We start from the raw sequence: 23,096 nt of genomic DNA, 5'->3' as shown, positions 1-23,096 counted from the left end.
TGGATCTGTCTTGGATGTCCTGGCAAGATGAGAGAATGTGATGGAAGCTCTCTAGTGGTGCTGTGTGGTAACACAAAGGAGCCCTTCAGCACCTGCTCCCCTCCAGGCAGCGCACAGCATGGGTGTGTTGCACAATGCTCTCCCTACAACAGGGATTGCTTCCCAGAATGGTGTAGGGGCCTTCATGCTTGTGACTGGTGACCACATCCTGGTACAGGCAACAAAATCTTGCAGGAAATAGTCAGAACCAACCTATTTCATGCTGTTTGGAGGGACTCACCTGTTGACCACGTCTTGCTGGTGGCAGCTGAAGACCATGCAGAGGGCACCTGAGTAAATACACTGCTGCAAGTGCAGAGATTTATCTCTGTTGAGATAAATCTGTTTTTGGAGACTTGCTCCTAGCTTCAACGTATTGTTTTAGCCCCGGCCCAGCAGGTGAATTATACAGAAACAGAGGGGAAAGATCAGCTGGGGGAAGAAGGCCACCATATTTCATGGGCAGCTTGAGAGCTCTTTAGAGTAGATCTTAGTGGACAATGTGATGCTCCAGGTGAATGTAGTACTATTTAGGCATTAAGTCTGTGTACACAGAATATTTTGAAGCATGGATCAGTTGCTAAGAGGAATGGCTGTTGAGTGGTTGGTGCTGTTGTTCTGCTATCTTTTCTCGGTTGTATCTGTGGCATTTTAAGTGCTGTCCTGTAAACATGCTGAGGTTTCCACTGCTGCCTGCATCACTGGGGTGTCCAGGTGTGGGGACAGATCTGGAGCAGCTCTGCTCCCTCCCTGTGGCCCTGGAGCATTGGGTCTTTTTGTGGGTAAGCAAGCAGGGCTATAATATCTTCACAACTAGATATATTCCTTCTGGCCGGATGAACACATTATAGCACAGGGAGTATTTTCTGACTCAGAAATACCTGTACTGCCCTCCCCAGCAGTGGGAAATAGACCTGTACACTCTGTTGGACTCAGGTTGCTGCAGGAAGAAAGGACAGCTGTGGTGAGATGGATGCACTCACTTTCTGCTGTCCTGCTGTGTGGGATATAATTGCTTTATCCTTCTCTGCTCTTCCAAAACCATTATGATATTGCTGCCCAGATCAAATTTTGTGAAGAACATTTTAAAACAAATCTTAGCCTTTGGCCTGAAATACATCACATGTGGAATGTTCTACAAACAATCCTGATATTTGGAGTCTGGGTGTGGAAAAGCTGTGATATTGGAAAAGTGGAAATTTAGATCTTTATGGGCAAGTGCAGATATTGGAACAGAGAGTGGTGTATCCCAGGTTTGGGTGGGAAACAACTCTTTGGGAATTGGAAAAGTTCTAGTGTTGAAAGTACAGTGCTTTTAGGAAGATGATGAAATAAGGAAGCTTGCTTCTATTTCCATGTCTGTAAAACAGGTGGAAAAATTAAAATTCAGCAATGTCACTAATTGTAACACACTCTTACAGAAAGTTTGCAGAGTGTCTTGCAATCCTGCTGAGAACAGGGCAAGAAACTTTCTGGAGCCCCAAGTAAGGACCAGAAGAGATGAGATTCTCCTTTTTCTATGAGAGGAGAACAAACTGTGGCCAAGTACCCCCTTTTTGGGGTGACAGAATTGCATGAGACTGCTGCAGTGGTAGCTGTGAGATGGCTTTTTACACGCATGTCCTGATGCTGTGGAGACAATAGAGGAGACTAATTGTTAGACTGGCAGGTCTTTAAGTCGAGGCTTCCACTGAAATTGGAATATATATAATTTATTTCATTTATATTTGCTGCTCCTTTGTTCAGCATTGGCTGTGAAGAGGCAGGTCAGCTCATGCTTTGTGTTGCTGGTACATCTTGTGCAGCACAAGGCGTCTGTGCTCTTTTCCTGAAGTCACCAAGCTCCGACAATTTAAGTGCAGAAACTTTGCAGACATGAGGCTTGTTTGCAAGGCAGACATGCATTTCCACATCCTGTCTCATGGATTCCCGAACAAAGATGTTTACAGGAAAAAAAAAAGGCACTAATGCTATACTAGGAGGGGGGAAGCATAATGTATTCTTCAGATGTTAGTATGTCAGCAAAACGCCTGCAAACCATTCAGTAGATTAATCTTGTAGCTGGCCTAAAAGGAATGGATTTCTAGCCATAACTGAGATTGGGAAAAATTGATTTCCGTGTTCCTGTTGACTGAATAAGATGAAAACAACTGCCTTGGCACTCATTACTAGGCCAAGAATTCAGATCTCTGCTGCTGAACTGCAGAGCTGGGCTGAATTCTAGAACCAGCCCAGCTCAAGAAGTGATGAAAAAAGGGCTTTTCAGAAACCAAATCTTAAGTATTTCCCATGGTGGAAATGGGAGTTGCAGCAGATCGCAGCTGCTAAAATACCTGGTGGCTTTGTGTGGATGTGTGTCTGGATGCTTTGATCTCTCAGCCAGAACTATGAAGGCACTTCTGGTAATCAAAAGTGTGAGAATGGCTTGGTTTAGGTTGGACATTAGAAAAAGCTTTTTCACCTAGAGGGTGACTGGGCCCTGGAGCAGGATCCCCAGGGTCACAGCTCCAAGGCTGCTAGAACTCAAGAAGCATTTGGACAGTGCTCTCAGGCACAGGGTGGGATTCTTGGGGCTGTCCTGGCAGGGCTAAGAGTTGGACTTGATGATCCTCGTTGGGTCCCTTCCAACTCAGGATATTCTGTGATTCTGATCTTTCTATATCAGAGAGCTGCTGCTGCAGGTGTGATACCTGCCTTGCCACCTGGAGTCTGGCTATTATACTAAGCCCTTGAACAATCTCTTAAGCGCCTCATGATAACCACTGCTCTTTGGCACTCAATGGTCCATCGCATCCAGGTTTGGAAAAGGAAAATAGTGGGTGGTCTGTGTTACCAGAGTGTATGCCTTCCAGCGGGCTCCTCTGAAGTTGTTTCCTCTAGCTCCAGTGTAAAATTTCATTTCAAGAAGCAGTTCAAAAGAAGACATTTAAAATATGTTCAGGTTCTGTGGAAGATACTTCTAAATTTACTGTTAAGAAACTCTTAGGAAGGGAGATAATGAGCTTATGCCATGGCTGAGTTGGTAATGCTCATTGTTTTCCCCGCCTCTGGCAAAAGACAGCAGAAAAGATGGGAGAAAATACTGGCTAGGACACGAGGTGACATCTGCAGGTGGGGCAGCCGTGACACACTCTCCAGACCCATCTGTGTTCCCTGTGTGTAGGGAGTCCCCAGCTGGTCTTTCCCAAGTTTCTCCAGGCCGGATGTGCTGCATCCTTCTGTTGGGGTGCTGTGTGGGAGAGCTGACCTCCAGCTCAGGGAGAGATGGGCAGCCATGATGCCAGGATGGCTCTGGCCCACCTTGATGCAGCTAGCAGCATCACATGAACAACTCCTGTACTCAGGAGAAGAGCAAAGCTAGAGGTCCTACCTGGGAAATATTTGCATCTTCTTTTTGATCACCACAAATGAGTAGTAAACAGGATCTCCTCAGTTAAACCTGGTACCCAATGCACCAACTTTGATTCATCCATCTCCAAGTATGACCAGGGATTAGGACATGTTCAGCTTGGCCTTTCTTTCCCACTTCTGTCTTGTTTTCAGTACAGTTGGAACAGTCTATAAAAATCCACCCAACCATCTCTTCAAATGCTTGGGACTGAGGGAGAAGATCTACACTTTGTTGTTACATTATTTCAGAAGCCTTTTTTTCCCCCCGGGACTGGTTCCCATTGGAGAACCTTTGTGCAGGAAGCAGAGAAGGCAAGGGACACAAACTCAGTTTGAGGTTCTGCAAATCCCAACATTTCCCATCTTGTGTTGTGGATTAGGCCAATGTGAAAGGGTAAATCCCTGTCCTGAAATTCCCTGGAATCATGGCAGCTTTTGACAGACTGCAAACAGATCACTTGATAACCCTCAGTCTTACTGACATAACTCCAAAAATATGCTGCAAAGTGTAAATAATAAATGTGTAGTATCTGCACTGGAGCAAGTAAACACCGGCTGATGTTGTCTGATATTTTACTGGCAAGGTGTCCTCGGTGATGCTCTGGCAGAATAATTTTCCAAGCGAGTGGCTCGCGTGACAGGTGGATGTGCTGAGCTCACGCAGCCGCGCACGGAGCTGGATCTGGGAGTGGCGGGGCCGGCACAGCTCCATGCTGGAGATGGCAGCGGGAACACCACCATGGGTGCCTCCTGCTGGCTCCCAGCAGCTCGTCAGGGAGGTGTGAGGAAGTGCCTGGCAAGCTCACCCCAGGCTTGCTGACACGGGCGTATTGCTAAAAGCTTTCTTCCTGTGTGGTGTGGATGTATCAGTTTCCAAGGGCGAATGACATATGGATTAATAATTCATGCTGGAGGTATTGACTGTTGGGAGCTGATCTGAGAGCATCTCGGTGGAAGCTGTTAGGACCCTTGCCCTGGGTGAAGGAGCTTCCTTCCTGCTCAGGTGCTGCGGTTATGCAGGAAAGAGTCTCCCCATGGCAAGGTGGCTGCTGGTGTGCTACCAGATCCTCTCCAGACTGGCAGCACTTGCAGCCAAGACTGCTCCTTTTTACCCGGACCGTGGTCCCATTCTCCTTTTTGGAATATTGCAAAGTGGCTGGAGAAGCCAGACTGTTGAAGACCAGCTTTCCATAGTCCATAACTTTCAGATGAACTCTTGTGCCTGCTGTGCCTGAAATGCTGAAATTTCTGAAATAGTTTTTGTGTTAGGGCGGTCCTCAGGATTGACTCTGCAGTTGCTGCTTGGGCACACTGTTGTGTGCAGGCACAGCCTGCAGTCTTCCCAAGGGGATTGCAAGGCAGGAAAGTGTACATTGGCTGACCTGACCCTGAAAGAGTAGCATCCCCCTAGAAATGGATGTGACTTCCAGGAACTGAGAAACCATGTTTTGCATAAATGTGAATTTTAAACAATCAAGTGTCTTTGTGTGCTGCTGTGATCCTGGATGGAGGGTGCCACCCTCATGCTGTGTGTTGTACCTGTTTGGCAAAGATTTTCCTTCCTGCCCATGTGGAGACACCAAAAAGTCTCCAAGGTGACCTTAGGGCTGTACAATAACAGTCTGCAATGTCTGTAGTCATGAGTGGCAGACAGAGGAGACCAGGGATGTGTGTCCAGGAATCCTGGGAAACTGCTCTCAGCTCTAGCAGTCACAGAGCTCCCCAAGATCTGTCTTTCCTCTCCCCTCATCCTGGTGCCCAGTGGAACATTGCCCTGACTGTCCCAAATAAGATGTAAAACTGAGCTGATGGGCTTTTGCAAGAAAAACTCTGTTAACAAGAGCAGGGAGGTTAACCTTGGATCCCTGCCCAAATTGAAGTGGATATAATCTCTAAATGGCTCATACCAAAATGAAATCCACTTATGAGGGAATGTGTCCCTCTCTCTTGTATAGTGCTGATGTGCTGAGCACAGAGGGGACAGAAACTTGTGGGTGAGGGAATTTTGTGCTGAATGTGTTAGGAAGAAAACCAGGCCTGTCTATCTGGGTGGATGCTCTGTCTTCTAAGAGATTCAACAAAATCAAGCTGGAATCAAGAAACTAAACCAACTTAGAATAGACCAGATTGTGGTTCCAGTCCCTATTTTGGTGGACTCTGGATTAGTCCTGAGCTGTGCTATCTTTTATGGGAACACCTTACTTGTGGCACTTTCTCTGGGTCAGGGTTGTGCTGTCATGCAGCTCTGCGTGATGGACAATGCTCCAGGCTGGAACAAGACTCCAGAGCCCTTGGCTCTGGTGTTCCTCTGTCCACCTTGGTCAGGGGTAAAGCAGCTGGGGTCCTGGGGTCTGTGGTTACAAGGAGCCATGGGGAGGACCCACCATGAGTAAAAGCTGTGCACCAGGAGCCTGGGGAGCAGATATGTGCAGTAAGATGGAATAAGGTGGCGGTCTGCAATAGCTGTGTAGCACTGGCTGCTGGGCTCAGAGGATGAAGAATTCTTGATGGTGCAAAATGTGCTGTAGCAACACAGGATCTCACTGTGCCGTAGTCACCCAGCAGCACGGGACCAGGTTCTGGGAAGCTTCCAGCCTCAGCTTCACCAAACACGTGCTCTGGCTAATGCAAATGTTGCTTTGGCGATACTGAGAGGTTTCTCTCCTCTCCCAACCCCCCCCCCCCCCCCCCCTTAAAAAGAGCGTATGTTCTCACTACTAACAAGCAGGTTTGCAAAGAGTCTATTTTTAAGATGATTACAGGGTATCAGTAGCTGTTCCAGTGTCAACTGTCGGTTTTGTTTCCTTGTCGGCAGTAAACTGTTGGCAGGTTTGTGCACCAGAGGTTTACTTCTTCCCAGTTGTAATTGCACAGCACGGAAATTATCACTTGCTCTGTGCATGCCTCTGCTGGTTCATCCCTCTGAGCCTGCTGTTCGCGAGCAGCTCCTCCAAGCGCATCCCACCAGCTGAAGAGCTGTGTCGTGGCATCTCCTGCTGGCAAAAGACAAGGCCTGGGTAGATCTAAGCTGCAGAGATGAGACTGAATGTGCCGTCGTAATACAAGTGTACTCAAAACTGGTGCTTCCTGCTTTGTTGCACTGGGAGAGAGCCCAGAACCCTGCTCCTATCCCACTAAGACAATTGCAGAGATGATTTTTCGGAGGCAGTTTTCCCCATGTGCTGTATAAAATTATACCTGCAGCCCCAGCTAAGATCTTCAGGATGGGGAACAGGGATGATCTGGTGGCTGGGTGTCTGGAGAGCTGGTGCTCTTCAGCTTGTTCATGAGTCTGGCGCATAGCTCAGCCTTTCTGCATCTCAGATCCCTGTTTGCCTGGCCAGCAGAACAGCATGGCCAGACTCCACCAGGCTTTTCTCCACATGGCCACGGAGAATCAGAAGTCCTCTAATGGAATAAAGGATGTGAACATCTGCTACAGCCAAGGCTGTGTTGGCTAGAAAGCACTGGAGTGTTAACTGACGCCATCTCTTTCATCCTGCTCCCACACTGCTCAGCCAGAGGTGACTTATGGAGAAGGAAGCAAATAGGATCCTTTATTGAGAATTAAGGAAATAGCATTGTAAGCATGTTTTTGGTTTTTTTAAAGAGTCTAAGTAACCCCATGATTTGTGACAGCAGCTCTGCACACACAGGTGATGAGGGAGTATAGTGAGAAGTGTCACCTAGTGGGAGGAGGGCTCAGAAGTTCCGTTCCTTACCCCGCAGGGCACATCCTGTAGGAAACAGCCACTTGAAGTACACTTACTCATTTTCCCTTGGCAGGAATGAGATGGTGACGATGCCGGGGTGTGAAGTCTGCTCCATGGCCTTCAGAGCAAGTCCTTGGCACACCTCTGGGTTCAGACTTGGCCTTCCCCCCCCATCCTGAAAGTTTCCAAGTGCCACTGAACTGATGGGAGAGAAACAATTGTTCTGTTTCCCGGGCTGACACCTCCTGCTGAGCATCCTTCCCTGCAGGAATGGCAGTTCTCTCGTGTTACTCTGGGGACATGCCGCCGTGGTGCTGATGGGACCAGACAGGATCCGTCACTGTGCTGATGTGTCTCCTCCACAAAAAATCCTAAATGACACCAGTGTCTGAGAGATGAGGAACAAAGGAAAAACCAATAAAAACATCTGCTCTGTTTGGTCCCCTCTGGTCATCTGTCATCCCAGTCTGGAGCGGAGACTGTGGAAGAGGGCTGGGGTTTTGGGGTTCTGGGGATATGAGATGGGTTCACTTTGTTCACCCGAGACCAACAAGCCTGGCAGGCCAGAACGCTGCTTCTGCTGGACTGTGGTTATGGAGTCTCTGTCCCTGGTTTTAGCTTGTTTTTTGGTGTACAGACTCCTCTGACTGGTGCCATAACCAGACCCTTGCAGTGGGGAAAAGAGGGGATGGGCTAGAGCTCGGTGTCACTGGTGCTTCACAAGCATCTGAAGGACCTTGCCAAGGTTGTGTGAATCTCTCTCCCTGCCCCAAGGTAAGATCATCTCTACCTCTGTCACTGCTGTACTAATCTGTTTTTAAGGACCCTTGGGGATACAGGTTACTCAGCCTCTTCTAGGACTTCTAACAAGAATAATGTAACAAACATATAAAGTGTGTTGGGTTTTTTGTTTGCTTTTCTCCTTTGCCTCAATCTTTAGCCTGTTGTTTATGTTCTGTGGTGGCTATGGCTGAGGAAACATTTTCCTTCATGTTTCTAGGGGGCTGTTTGAAAGCTGCTCTCAGATCAGTGAGGACCAACTAGGATGGCTGTGCTCCTCTGCAATGTGTGTGACAGATGTGTCACCTCTGGGCTCACTCTCTCCAAATGGTCCATTTCTGTCTCAAAACACGGTGGCCAAAAGCAGAGCACCAGACTTATGATGAAAATCAGCCTTTAAGGTAAGAAGCTGAGATACTCTTGCTTGAACAAGATATATGGGGAACCTCTCTCATCTGAAGATGCTGACATTAAACCTTCAAGGCATCATGGCCTTAGCTCTTCAGAACACCTGTCTTGTTGGGCAGGCAGATTTCTCCCAGATGCGTTTTCTTGTTTAAAATTGTCTGGTGGAGTTTTTCCCTCTCTTGAAACAGCTGTTATTTCTAGCCTCAGCAGTTGAAGGTACTTTAAAATTGGGTGGGTTAGTGCTTGTGAAATAGTCTGGGCTGTTCATTTTCATGGGATTTAAGAGTGACTTGCTGTTCATGTCCTGAAAATTGTTTTGCCTGGAGGCCATTTTGCACAGGAGCTTAAATTGTTGGCTTGACTCTCCCTTTGTATAGTGGAGAGTTGTGTGTTCTATAACAACCTCTTCTTGCCCGTGATAGCAGCATTTTGGGACCTGCCCTAATCAGAGTTTTGAGTGGCACCACTCTGAAGTGTGCTGAAGCTGCCTGATTTGGAGGCAAAAGAGGAGAGATAGGAAAGCATGGATGCATCCAATTGAGGTAAGGAGACTACCAAATACAGGGCAGCCAGACTACAAACATATGGATTATGTAAGCGTAGTTGGGCTGAAACCTTGCAAAATAGTCTTTCTGGCCTTGTAGGCTGTCCTCAAGCAAACGATTTTCTGTGGACCACTGAGTTATGAAGAGCTGGCTGAGCAGAAGAAAACACAACTTTAATTAAATTGAGAAAACAAAATATCCAGTTCTTTAAAAATGCCCCAGCCTCAGTAACTGCAGACCTGGAAAATAGACTTGAAAATAAGCAGCCAGTAGCTCTGACTAATTACACTGGAAGGCCACCACCTTCCCTTCCACAGGCAGGGGAAGCAGGCTGGGAACTACTGGTGTAATGACAGCAGAGCTTGTGGGGAAACCACTGGGTCTTGTCCTTGGGCAGCCCCAGTTAAGAAAGAAATATATCTGCAGGCTCCAAGTCCCCTGCCTGCTGCTGGGACTGCTCACTGGTGATGACATCTCAAATATGTTTTAATAACCAGTGCGTTAATAAGTGCTCGCTACTTCACCAGCTTAGATGCATCTCTTTAAATTTAAACAGAATTAGATAAGGTAGGGATATTATCAAATGCCCAAAGAACATTAAGCAGATATATTGGAGGCTTAAGAACTCTGCAGCAGATTGTTAAATTGCTCTAAATATTTCCCTACTAGTCTGGGGGTATTTAATTAAAACAACCCCTCTAGTCCTGTGCAACGTGCCTAGCAGGCTTACAAGCCCTGCACAGGGCAGGACCTTAATTGGCAGCGTTACCATGAAGCTGAGCCATGCTTGAGGACAATTTAAAAAACAACAGCCCCCCCCTCCCCACCCCACCCCTCAAACCACCCCAAGCCCCTCTAATTAGTGTGAGAAATGACGACAAAACAACTCCAACTGTCTCCAGTGACAGGTGCACAAATAACAAGGCTGATGAAAGATTTTGCAATTAAGATTGTGCTATGAAGATTAATGGGATATTTTCATAAACTGATGTAAGATTGCCTATAACCCAGTTGCCTCCATGTAACTCCATCTCCTTCTCACCAGCGCTTCTGTATCTCCTACTTTTCAGATTTCCTTCACGCCTGCTTTCCAGGTTGCTGGGGGTTTTCATTCCCCCAGTACTTTTTTTTCAGGTGTCCCATGTTTCCTAGCATTTCCCTTCTCTTGCTGTGGCTGCTCTTGTCTAAATCTTGGGTTTCTTCTCCGTTTAAACTTCGTGGCTGGGGTGGAAATGGGGGTGTTGCCATGGGCTGTCCATGTGATGTTGCTCTATCATGGGCTGTGTTTGTGGAGCGCAGGGCAGCGGATCACTGGAAGGTATTTTCCAGTGATCCACTTGTTAGGGATCCAGCTGCAAAGCACACGTCTGGCTCTAAAGCCATGTGTGTCCATCGCTTTCCAAGGCCCATGGGTCACATTGCCTGTGCTGCTTCCCAGCAATGTCTCCCTTGAGTGTGCAAGTGATTCTATTAACCCAGATTAAATTGGTACGACCACTGCCTGAGAGGAAGCATTGAACTGGCAGAGAAATAAACTGGGAGCTGGACCAGACACCCGTTCCCATGAATCTTTAAAAGAGGGGGATTTGTGCCTCTCACCCAAACCTGCTCTTTTCCCGAAGACATTTGCCTGTTGCTGCCATCATTGTGACTCCGTTACTCCTAATTGCCTCCTGTTATTCTTGGTATCTCCAAGGCAGACCAGTACACAGGGAATTTACATTTTTTAATCTAGAGAAAGCAATGACTGGACACATAGCCTCCAGTCCTGCTTTTCTTCTTCTCAGTTGCTGCCATACACCAGGTTTGATGTCCAGCTCTTCAGTCTGTCCATGTTTACTGGCTGCCCCTCCTCCCTGCCCTTGAGTTTCCTTCCTGACCTTGTCCTCAGTGGCTTTTAGCTGTGATTTTCCTGCGAGACCTCAGAGGGATTTGTTAGAATGGTGGTTAACAGGCTCTGGGCTGGATGTAAGGGGCATTAGTCCTGCCTGGCTGGAGTGGGCTTTTGCTTGCTGCATGCTTTTTCCCATTGCCCATCTAAATGATGTGTTAGAAGAGACACCTGGCCAAACCTGCAGCCCTGCTCCCCCCACGGCCCTCTTACCAGCCATAGGCCCCAGGGCTGCCCAGGACTTTCAGAGCTACAGGTGAATACTCCCATGCACAGGGATTTTGAAGTAATTATAGCTGGGGCCCCCAAACCAGTACAACCACAGTGTCCTGCCTGTTAACTCTGCTGGGGAAGCGTGTAAATAAGACCTCAGGGAGATGATGTTTGCCTCCTGATTCAGAGGCTCTCCTCTGTATTTCCCCCTGCCTCTATCCCTAGCAAAGGGGCTGTAAATGATTGTTTCCCACAGTTTGTGAACAGTCTTTAAATGAGAGTTAGCACAGGACAGTGGCTTGTCTCAGACATTTCTCTGTACAGATGCATGCTGTGCACTCCAAATTCTGACACCCTTTCTATAAGGTCCATGAAAAAACCTCGTGCAGCAAAAAGGCAGGAAGATTCCAGTCTCCTAAGAAAGAGGCATTAATTGGTTGTGGCAGAAATGTAGTTTTTCCTGAGAATGGTATGTGCCTGACAGTATTTCACTCACCAAAGCAAACAAGCAGAAATTAGGGCTTTCTGTCTCTTGTCCATGAGCCTTTTTGACTTGATATCTCCTTGTTGCTCCTCCATTTAATTGCTCAGCTGTTGTCCTATTAGTGTCAATGCTTGGTGGGCACATGAGTTAGAGATGAGATGCTCTGGCTGGTGGTCTTCGAGGTGTCAGCCTGGATAAATACAGTGGTTCTTTCTGTTCTCTCAAATCCCCTTTCCCACTCCCTCCTTACCTTTAAGATGCTGGAAAAAGCCAGGGAATGTTAGTGCAGGCTGTAGGTGTAGCCTTCCCTCCCAGGCCCTTGGCTTGCTGGTCCTTGCAGCCCCACTCCGTGTGTTCCCATCATGAGTCTTTGCTGGGTCAACTCCAGAGCTGAGATTATGCTGGAGACCAGCATAAGGTTTCTGCAATGAGATGATACTTCTTGGTTTGGGATTATCAGGACCTTGCAGACTTGAAAAATGCCCAGAAAACTTTCCTGGCAGAGATGCTGCTGTGGTCCTGCCTCACTGGATGGGCAGATCTGCAGCCTGACCTCTTGGTCTTGTGCTTTCACTTCATGTTTTTGTGGTAGTCCTGAGTGGCTGGCAGTGAGATGGCTGGCTGGCTGGCTGTGTGCTTTTTATTCCCTCTCACTGTCCTGGTGATGGCACTGATGCTCAGTTCCAGCAAATTAACCTTTTGGGGGAAGTCTCCACCTTATTAGCTTCTTGCCCTGACTGCTAACACCTCCCCAGGAGGTTAATGCTTCCCAGTGATCTGGAGCAGCCAGGTAGCCTGCCTTTTGGTGGAGGTGGGTATGTAGGATTGGGAGGCATCAGAGGGCAGATGTACTTTCCAGGTTGAACTATCCTCTGCTGCTGCAGTCTGCTGGGAAGTGCTACCCATGAGATTGTCCTTGGAAAACTCTTCTTGCCAAAAGCAGCACAAAAACGCTTTCTTGCTTCCTGGAAGAAGCACTGATGGTGCCAAACCCAGCCTGCCAGGGAGCAAGGCCCATTGCCCTGGTGGCCTGTGGTTCTGCTGTGACCTCTGTGACTGCCTCCCTCTTTGCCCTGGGGAGCTCAGAGCAGTGCCTGGTTGACTCTCTCTGCTCTGTTGGGAGCTGGGGACAGTCCAAATGGATGTGCCCTGGCCCAAATGGCCCCTGCAATTAGTGCCAAATGGGTCTGAGCAGACACTGGAGCAGCACTGTAAGAGATGTCGAGATGCAGCAGCAGAGCCTCACGGACCCCTTTGCTTACTCCACAGCCTGGATGAGCCAGAGATCCCAAAGAATAAGCAGGATGCAGCCCTGCCTTTAGAGATGCTTTGAAACAAGCAAACACGTGGGTGGGAAGGGATTTTGTGTTGCAGGGCGGATTTAATGCCCGGTATTTTATAACCTGAGTGCCTTTTACCGACATGGTTTTACTATCCCCTCCCATCTTAATAGCTATTTTATAAATATTATTATGAAGAAGTCTTGGTGGTAATGCTAAAGGGAAGCTGGGCTTTGTTTTATCTGAATAGCTCTTGCTTCCAGCTTGGGATAAGGGCTGTAACACTGCAGAATGAAGCTGGGCTGGAACAAAAGGAAATCTATTCATTAACTTAAATTGTAGTAATTTTAGCGTGACCCAAGAGGAGTCTGGTGAGTCTAACCCTCTATTTCCCCACATCCTTCCTAGCAAGTGCCTTTCTTTCTCACTGAGGTTTGAGAGCTGACTCACTTCCAGACTGGAGTGAAATCTGGGGTGGGTATTTTTTATTCTGTAAGATTAGAGTCAATGCTGTTACAACAATTACAGCGGAAAGAGAAATGATTGCCATTGTTGATTTTAATGTGTGAAAGCTGAACTTAAGTTATCCACTTAACAACTTTATAGTTGCTGGATTTGTTTTTCTTTTTGTTGTTATGCTCAGTCACAGATTTCTGTAAATGCTGCTGCTCATCTAGGGTAGGAATCCAGCTGAGACCTTGGCTGCTTGATCCCTTATCATGTTAGTGATTCTTTTCTAGGGATGTACCTCTGGGTTTTTTTAGGACTTGGTATTTTGTGGTGAGGGTAAGAGGTCAAACCAAGACTTAAGGGAAGAGAGGTGTGTCTGTTTGGAGCAGACTGAAAGGGTCCTGCTGGTGCCAAGGCAGGTGAGGAGTCCTGGTCCCTGGCCTCCTGCAATGTGATCAGGGTTGCAAAGAGACCTGGACCTTTCCATGGGCCAAAGCCAGAGCTCAACCTCCCTTGGCAAGTTTTTATTGTTGGATGCTGGTTTTTGTTTTTTTTTTTTAATTTTTCATTTCAGATTCAGCTACAGTTGTGAAAATGAGTGGACAGAGGAATAATCCAAAGCAAGAGGAGGAGTTTTGGCAGGGCAGAGGGCTAGAGGGTTGGGGATGCAGGAAGTCACAGGTATCTCTGCCTTCTCTCAGTTCCCCAGTCTGTAAAATGGAGCAAAGAGGTTGATAACTTACATAAGAGCTACTGGCATACAGCATTTTGTAAAGGCTCCCAAAAAACCTTCTGGATGGCAAAGCACAATGAGAGCACAGACAGCCTCATCGCTCAGACAGCAAACTCCTACATGTGAGAACGCGAGCCGGGCGTTTGACGTAGCTGCTACCCAAATGCCAGCAGGTGACGAGCAGATGGGGCTGCCGGGCATTTGTCTGAGGTCTGCCTGAGCAGAAGGTGGAGGGGGAGTGGAGATCTGAGTGCTGGGGCTTTTTTGTTTTTTTTCTCCCTTGTGTGTGTTGTCAAAAGCTGACACGTGGTTCTCACCAAAGATAAAAAATAGAAGCCGTTGGCTTGCGCAGAGCTGTGGCGTGGCAGTGCTTTATCTGGGAGCTGGGATGTCATGCTCTTCTGGTTATTTATAGGTAGCAGGCAAACCTTGGGAGAAGGATGGGAAGACCAAAATGTCAAAAACATTTCATGTGGTGGTTTTGGGCCATGGCGGTGCCCACTGGGAACCCACCCTGGGTTTTTTCCTAATGGGTGCCTCCATCAATCTTGCAAGGACTGACACGAGGAGGAGAGTCCATCTTCAGAAGGGCTCTTCTCTCTGATCCATGTGTGTGACCTGCCTTGGGGGCAATGTGGATTTAAACACACAGGGAAAGAGATGGAGGGATTGAAGGAGCTGATGAAGAGCAAAGGACATAGGCAGTGAGCAGCCGGATTGATGTGTGGTGTTTTGGGAGTGGGGATCTCCTGTTCTAGTGGGGGAACCAGCAGAGCAGTGCATGTACCAGAAGGTTGTGTCTTGCTTCAGTCTGGAGTCGTTTCTCTTACAGCCTTTTGCTGTACCCTGCATGGTCCCAGTCATCTTTCATGGTGCAATTTCCCATACTTCTGTTGTTCCTGAAATCCCAGCTACATGCCTCAGTACAGCCCTCAGCTTGGAAGGGAATTGGGTATTAAAAGCCTTGAGATGCTGTGGTGGGCTGACCCTGGGTGGGTGCCAGACACCTACCAAAGCCTCTCTCTCACTCCCCTCTGCAACTGGACAGGGGAGAGAAAATACAACAAAGGGTTCATGAGTTGAGGTCTGGGAAAGGTCACTCACCAAATACCATCATGGGCAAAACAGACTCGAATTAGAGATATGCATTGGATTTGTTACTAACAAAATCAGAGGAGGATGATGAGAAGTAAAAATAGACCCTAAAAACACCTTCCCCCCACCTTATATGCTGAGTGTGATGTCACACGGTCTGGAATATCCCTTTCGTCAGTTGGGGTCACCTGTCCTGGTCTCCTACCAGCCCCCCATGTCCCCTCACCAGCATGGCCATATAAAAAGCAGAAAAGGCCTCAGCTCTGTGCAAGCCCTGCCCAGCCACAACGAAAACATCTCTGTGTTCAGCACAAATCTAAACACAGCCCTGTACCAGCCACTGTGAAACAAAACTCTACCCCAGCTGAAACCAGCACAGATGCACAACTCTGAAATCTGGTTCCCACCACAGATCCCTCTTGTCGCTTCACCCTGCTCAGCTCTGACACAGGACAAATCAAGGCAAGAGGGTGAGTCTGAGAATCCAAACCCCCTCCTGCCTAGAAACATGGAGAAACACCCCGTGCTTTCCTGGGAAGGCATCCCTGCCCATCCAGGGCTGGGAACAAAAACCAGGATCCCCTTCGGACTTCCCGATGGGATTGTCCCCCTCTGTCCCTTTCCTTGTAACAATTTGTGAGCCTTTGAGAATGAGATGCTCACAGGTTCTCAGTGTTGGCATTGATGTGATGGGGACAGGGGCCACCACACCTGGTGGTGGCTGGGAATAGGAGGCGAACAATTACAGCTGAAGAGGTTATACAGCATTGTAATCCCGAAAAGAAACATTATGATTCATCATTCCTGATGTAATGTCATCTGTTTAATAAAGCCGTAACTCACTCTGGGCTCATTTTTAATGGGGCTATTTAGGTAATGGTGTTGGGTTTTCTCTTTCCCGACCTCCCCCCACTCTCATACTAAGTAGGATTTGGACTGAGCACTTGGAAAGAGCTATTGGAGCCGAAGACTTTTTTTATATTTACAATATCTTTCAAGCCATAGCTGAATGGGGTATTATTTATGTCAAATCACTACTTACCCTGAAATACGGGGAGAAGAAAAGCCAACAGCTGGATATGGTAATGAGTAAATAAACCATGTGTCTCTTTAATGATAGGGACATGAATTTGTGCCACATGGGGAAACGGCTGGTGATAAGATGTCTTTGACTGGGGCTGACCACAGAACAAGGGCACCCCAAAATTTATGTGGCTGGAGGGCTCCCTTGGCAGCTTGCTGGGAAGAGCAATGGTCTGATGGTCTGAGGTTGGCTTCACTGACTGTTCTCTGCAGGGGTGTTGTCCACATGCAGGCACAGCAGAATTTTCTACCTCCAGCCTGGTAGAATTCTGGTAATTCTTCCCACGAAAACCTGGATTTGGTTTCTGTGGATGTCTTGGAAGCACAGAGTTCTTAAAAATCCAGAAAGGTCGTTTTAGGAAGAAGTGGTGGGAGGGAAAGTGACTGTGACACAGTCCAGAAGGAGAGGCTTTGAGTGTTCTTGTTGTCTGTTTTTTTTTCAGGGTGATTTTCTCTGTGTGTGGAGAGAAGCATGTCTGGGAATGGACATTTTGAATGCAGGTTGCTTGAACACCTACAAGTGACATCAGTTGTCTGTGTCCTCAGCAGAGCAGAGTGGCAGGAGTCTTTCTGTCTCTGGTAATGTGCTACAAGGGCAAAGCCACAGAGTGAGTGACTGATGCAAACTGTTCAAGGAGAGGGGAGATGTCGAGGGGAATTGACTGAAGACAGTGTTGAAGTAGGTATGACAACACCAAATTTCTTTATATGTTCAGTTTCCTGAACAAGGGGCAAAGAGTTGTTTTCATTTTGTGGCATATCGGAGTTTGTGTGAAGTTTTGGTGTGAGGTAAAGCTTCTACTACAGCCCTTATTCTGCAGTTGAGTTCCACACACCTGGGCATGTGCAAACTTGGTGGGAACTCTCAAGGCTGGGTATCCCCCTGTGCTGTGTGGAGTGGAGGCATGGGGCAAAAAGTCCCTGTCTCAAAGAGCTGATGCACCACGGGTTGAACACTGAGCTGGAGCCAAGTGGGCCCATTTCTCTTGAAGTCAGTTGTGTGCCTGGCTCTCTATGCCTGTAAGAAAAATCAGAACTGCCAAATTGGATGGATCATCTCTGATACAGCAAACTCCTCTTGACAGTAGCTAAGAGCAGTTGCTTTGGGAGTGTATGAGAGCTGGGCATTTATGGACAGATCCTTCCCACTATATCTACCTGGCTTTGACGTAGGGACTGTCCTAAATAAAGGAGTCTCTTAATGTCAGAAGAGACTTGACTTTCTGCATGAGAATTACTTAACCTTTTGAAATTAATGTGTTCATTGTGCGTACATTTTATTGAAAAACCAAGTCATCCCTGTCCTCTGCCACAGTCCTCCTGAAAGGGAACCAGAACTGTAACTTGTTAGAGCTGCTTCTAAGATGCTTTAACTTGGTGTGAAAGTGACATTAGAAATGTTGCACCTTGCCACCCATAGATTGCTTAGTTGACAACCACACATGAGAGCCAAGAGGCTTTTATTTGAGAATGTGTTGTTTTATCCATATATTTTTGTCTACTTCAAAAAGTGAGGTAACTGGTTTTAAGAATCCAGAAATTAAAATAAAAATAACCTCAAGACCTGGACAGCTTTTGTGGTTGGCTGCACTTTGTATTTTTCCCCTGGACTTTCTAGATGGAAACACCCTGTCATTTATCTATCTCTCCTGTTATCATATCTGGAGCAAGAAAGGAAACAAATAAGGAAACTTGGGAAAAAACACCAAGCCACAACAAAAAAAAACCCCATAAGCGCCTTAAAATATCCACTGCTCAAAGCAGTTTCTACTTTTGTCCCATCCGGTGGTAATTTATGGCAGTGGAATCAGACGGATGCGGGAGCCAGCCCGCTGCTCTTTGGAGGAGCCAGGAAAGGCAGAGGGCTGGGAAGGTGAGTCCTCTCTGGAGGAGAACAGTGGTTTGTGTGCTGTGGGGTCACCAGGCTTCCTGCAGATTTCTCTACTGTTTCTTTACAGGCTGGGTCTCCCATGTGACTCCTGCTGAGCTGCGTCCTGTTTGGACCATGGGATTTGATGCTCCATGGACCTGAAAGGAAGGTCGATGGATGTCACATGAAGATGCTTGGACTCTCACCCAGACTGAGGAGGTGAGCTGATATCTGGTGATGAAATGGTTAGTGAGGTATCATATCCTACAGCTTTGGGAGAGGTAATGGATTTAATATTCCTTTCTTCTGCTTCCTTCTTTGTGCTGGTCCTCACCTACAGAACAGGGGTATGGTTTTCATCTGCCTCTTGAAGAGTTTTAGATCTGACATGTCCAACGGCTGAGACTTTGGCAGGGGGATTTTTGCCAATTTCCCTGTAGACCTTCAAAATGCTCTTTGCTCTTGGTCTAGCTTGGTGTAGCTTGGCCTGAACACCTGTGCTCATGTCAAACACCACCTAATTCCACCCATGGGTTTGGTTTGGGCTCTTTGGAGCAGAGGGCTGGTCTTCATTACTCCAGCCCTGTGTAAGCAGCTTTGCTAAGGAACATCTTTGGTGTAGTAAGAGGAAATTGTTTCTGCCTGCCTTTCATGTCTGCACTATCACTTGAGGAGCCCGTCCTGCAAACTGCCAGGACTGTGCTCACATGGCTTAGAGCAGGAACCAAAACGAGTGTGCCTCCTAAAACAAATACCAAAAATCTCATCTCATGAATGCTGTTGAGTATGTGAAATATGTGGATAAATCATAATGTGGTTCATGGGGTCAGCAGAGAAGGATAAACCTGCCACATACAGATGTTCCAGGCAATAAAAAGGGCCCGTAAAGAAAAGCCTCTTGTTGCCAGGGAAAGCCACAAGTGCAGAATTGAGCCGTGCCTGGGGCCTCCCGCTTTCCTGGGAAGCAGGGAAGGGGTTAAGTGTGGAGCCGAGCGCTCAGCTTGCTCTGTATTATGTCCAGGTGGCATGACGTGTGAACAGACGAAAGATAAAAATCACAGTGGATAAAATCACAGAGGAAATGGCTTTGTCTGAGCCCAGATCACGACGCCTTGCGCTGACCCCGCAACCTGAGCTCCATCAGTCAAGTTGTCCTTCCCTTGACTTCTCACCCCATGCTCTGCTGCTGCTGCTATTCCATAAAAGAGGAGGGTGGTGGGAGGAGGGGAGAGGCGGCTCAGCCCGATGACTAAGAGGGTCCGAGGACACAGGTCAAGTTCTTTCTGCTGGAGTCTGGAAGGGAAAGCTGAGTACTCTACCAGACCCTGCTATAAAATGATCTTCCCCATAAAAGGACTGAAAAGTAACTGGGAGGCGAGTGTGGTCCTGTCCTGCCTTGGCTGGGGATGGGGGTGGTGGAGCAGAGCCAGGCTGTCCCAGAGCCACGGAGCAGTAGCAGAATCAGGGCCTGGGGCTTTGCTTGGAAGGCAAAAGGTCTGTGACTTGTCTGTCAGTGGGTCCCTTCCCACCCAGCTGTGTCATCTCTGCTGACAGGAGGCCAGGGAAGAGACCAAACCACCCTGGGTAAGGATGTTGTTGCTGTGCCCTTGGTGCTTGATCACCTTTGAGAAAGAAAGAAAGTCTTTGAGGGCTTGGATCAACTCTGTGGGCATCTCTGGGGGGAATAAATCTCCTCAATCTCCTTCATCAGAGACAGGTGGCATCAGTGACTTAAATAGTGTGCCACTGTCCCAGAGCCAGGCAGCCACAGCTGTGGGGACAGGCACTCTCCAAGCTTCGCTTTCAAAGGAGCCATGTTCACTGCAAGGGCTGGAGGATGCTGGAATTTGCTCCCTTTGTCTGATCCAAAAGTGCCTAGTTTTGGGGGAAGGCCTTCTGGGCATGCTGCATAAGACATCTGTTTTACAGGGTGTTTAGGATGGGGCTCAACTCAGGCTTCCCAAAACTGGGAAGGGCTGGGAAGTGGTTCCCAGTGGTAGCTGGCCGAGTTCCCCTGCCCTGATTATCTTTTGCAGCCCTGGGATTTGAGTGTGTTACCAATGACACTGTGCTAGGGCAGTAAGAACTGGAAGGGAGTTTTTAGGTGATTAGACTGTAAATTGCTCTGTACATTAAAAAAAAAAAAAGTGCTTTGTCCTCTCCTGTGGTATAAAGATGCAGGAAGCCATAGCTCTGGTGACTTCATGCCTGTATGGAAACTTGTATTTTCAATGCACCTTTACCTAGTTCCCTGTGTATTTTAGTTCAGTTTAATTTAGCATGGTTTAATTGGAAGTTTTGCACCAGAATGACCAAGCTGGCACCCCCTGAGCTGCAGGTGGGCTTTGTTTGTAGAGATGCCTGCAGAGGTACTGAAGACTGTCACTGTCCCTGAGTTGCTGGGAGCAAAGAGAGAGCTATGGCAGTAACATGCTTGGGCATCAGGTGGTGGGAGGCCTTCAGGCAAAAGGGGAGTGTGGTTGAGTTTGGGTTAAGCATCTGCTGAGTCTGCTGCCCTGTCTGTGTGAAAATCATGCAAAAGGACCCAAAGCCCTGAAGTCAACAATATGCCATGACTAGCCGTCCTAGGGCTGGGTGCACCAGTGGTGATGCCTGGGGCTCCTTTGGAAGGTGAAGGTTTAAAAAGCCTGCTCCTTTTTGGAGCACTGTTCCCTTGAGGCTGTGATTGTGATTGTTGCCTGCTCAGAGGAGAATACAGTGTTAGGGTGGGCACCTCCAAGACAGAGACATGACCTGCAACAAGGAGGATGATGTGTCCATTAAATACTGATTTAGAGCTTAATAAGCATCACACCCCTGCCTCCCCTTGCTATGAGGAAGGTCAGGGTATAATGACCAGACCCAGTCTGAGAACAAGGTGTGTCTTGGCTTGACAGCATCTCTTGTGCCTTTGACAGCATGTATGGCTCAGAAAATGCAAGCAGTTGTTGAGAAGACTGAGACTTCCTTGTCCTGGCCAGGAAGGGGTATCCCAGGAGCACACACTTCAGCAAGGACGTGGGGAATGTCCACACAAACATACATGACTTTTTTGGGAGGCAAGATGCTTGTCTGTGAGCAAAGACACCTCCCTGTGTGGCAGATGGGGCACCTGCATTTTGGGTTCACAGCAGGATCTGTGGGTTGTCTCCTACTTAGTGAGCAGACAAGGAAGCAGCCCAGCTGTGTGTGTCTGCTCCTGGAGAAGCTGGAGAGCATCACCACTCCTCCTCCCCAGGGAAGGCAGCTCTGTGGCACGACCTCCCACCTGGGGAAACAAGATCAGCAAATGACTCCTAAGTAGCATGTCCATCACTGTCAAATTGACCATGGATGTCAAGCGTGAATCGGCTGTCCCTGTGGCGTGGCCAGAGCCAGCCCCTTAGCTGGCTGAGCCAAGCTGTGCTGACTCCCTGTGATAGCATTTTAATGTGAGGAATGACAGAGGCCTCCAAGTTAATGTCTGCAGAGAGGTGACAGTTTTGAATGTCAGCCAAAGTGGAAGGCCTGCCTGGAATTTCGCAGAGAGGGAAGAGGATGGGCATGAAATTAGCCCAGGCAACCATGTCTGCTGGCAGCCTCGTGGCGCTGATACCTAGTGCTCCCAAAAGCTGACAGCCTAAGTGGAACTTTCCCCTTGGACCTCAAAGGGCCACCTACATGTGGCTCTTCCCAGGAGTGTCTCCAAGGACTGCAGAAGGGATTTGAGCCTGGAGCTCTGCGTTGCACTCTTATGAGGACCACTGGGATATGGAAATGGAGACAGAAATGCCACTCTGGCGATAGGAGGTGGAGATGAGATGGGAACCAAGCTGGTGTCTGCCCACCATTATAACCAGTGCGTGTATTCAGACGAAGCCTGGCTCTCAGGAGCTTGGCTGGCTGCCTGAACAGCCCCATGGAGTCCCACAAGGAAGGCACTCTTGGTGGTTAAAATCTGATGGCAAAGATCATCCAAGTAATTCTTAAACAGCTATTCAAGAGAGGGAGCAAAATCCTCCTGATGCTCCTTGTGCAGATGAGGAGATTACCAGTACAAATCAGCCCATCACAAATGAGCAGGTATTCCTGTCCCCTTCCCCAGCCTTAGGCCAGGGAGCTTGCCTTGCTGTGCCTCAGTTTCCCTCCTCTCCATGGAAATAAAGTCTGGGTTTCTTTATGGAGAAATGTTGGAAAAAATAAATGGTTTCAGGGTTGCAAAGGGCCTGAAGACTGCAGGTGGGAGGCATCCCTGAAAGGAGACGAAAGCAATGACAAGATACTGAGCACGGCGAAGAGTTAGGCTGGATTTATTAAAGAAAAAATGAGGGAGATGTCTGTGGTCAGCTTGATAAATCATCTCCCCCTCAAAGCTGTGTTTCTGTGTTATTGTTTGCCTGCAATGAGATCTTGACAAACTCTTCCCTGGGCTCAGGGGCTAATTGCCGAGTTCACAGAGTTGCAGATGGTCTTCCATGCTGTCATCTGAGCTGGGACTGGGCTGAACTGGCTGTAGACTAGCCATTGGGAAACCATTAATGTGTCTGTTTGGTAATGCAATACAGGGTACAGTATTTCCTTTTAAGTCCAGTAGAGCGCAAACTCTTCTATTCATTGACAACCTTCAAAACAGGGAGAAGAGTCTATTTCTGTTTGTGTTCCTTGCGAAATCCTGTCTGTTGTGTGCAAAACGGTTTTCAGAAACCTGGTGTTGGATGGCCAGAAGATCAGGAAGGAGATGCTCTGCTTCTCCCTGCTGCAAAAGCCCAGGGAGGAGGGATAAATGTTTGTTGTCTCTGTTCCAGCAAAGCCATGACGTGGGAACTCTGGTGGCCTGCTGTGACCCTGTGACACTCTGACTACAATATTTGGGAAATCAGCTTTGACACAAGAGAGCTTTGTGAGAGAAATTGCCTGATTCCCAAAGCAGGATTTTGACTGGGAGCTGTTTAAATAGAAATCTGTCTTTCTATTTGGGAGTAGATAAAGCAGTGTAAGGAATGCTATCAGATAAATGTAGTTGGCTTATGAGGAGGAGGACTGTAGTGGGCAAATCTCTTCAGAAAATGTCTTCTGGGTTTTGGGAGGTCCTAGGGATTCCAGGACCTGCTAACCCAGTCTCTGTATTGCTGGGATAGCACCC

The 23,096-nt window shown here is 47.9% G+C and overlaps 1 long non-coding RNA gene across 1 annotated transcript in view; it reads left to right on the top strand.

Moving 5' to 3' along the window:
* Positions 1-8,756: 8,756 nt before the first annotated feature.
* The window catches only part of LOC104695467, a 38,724-nt gene continuing 24,384 nt past the window's right edge, over positions 8,757-23,096 (top strand). The window contains exons 1-3 of the long non-coding RNA XR_005602552.1: positions 8,757-8,872; positions 16,548-16,787; positions 18,063-18,193. This is a non-coding gene — a long non-coding RNA (uncharacterized LOC104695467). The remainder of the gene's footprint in view (positions 8,873-16,547; positions 16,788-18,062; positions 18,194-23,096) is intronic.

Source organism: Corvus cornix, chromosome 8 (assembly GCF_000738735.6).
Source record: "Corvus cornix cornix isolate S_Up_H32 chromosome 8, ASM73873v5, whole genome shotgun sequence".
NCBI classification, from domain to species: domain Eukaryota; kingdom Metazoa; phylum Chordata; class Aves; order Passeriformes; family Corvidae; genus Corvus; species Corvus cornix.
This window is presented reverse-complemented; position numbering and strand designations above follow the sequence as displayed.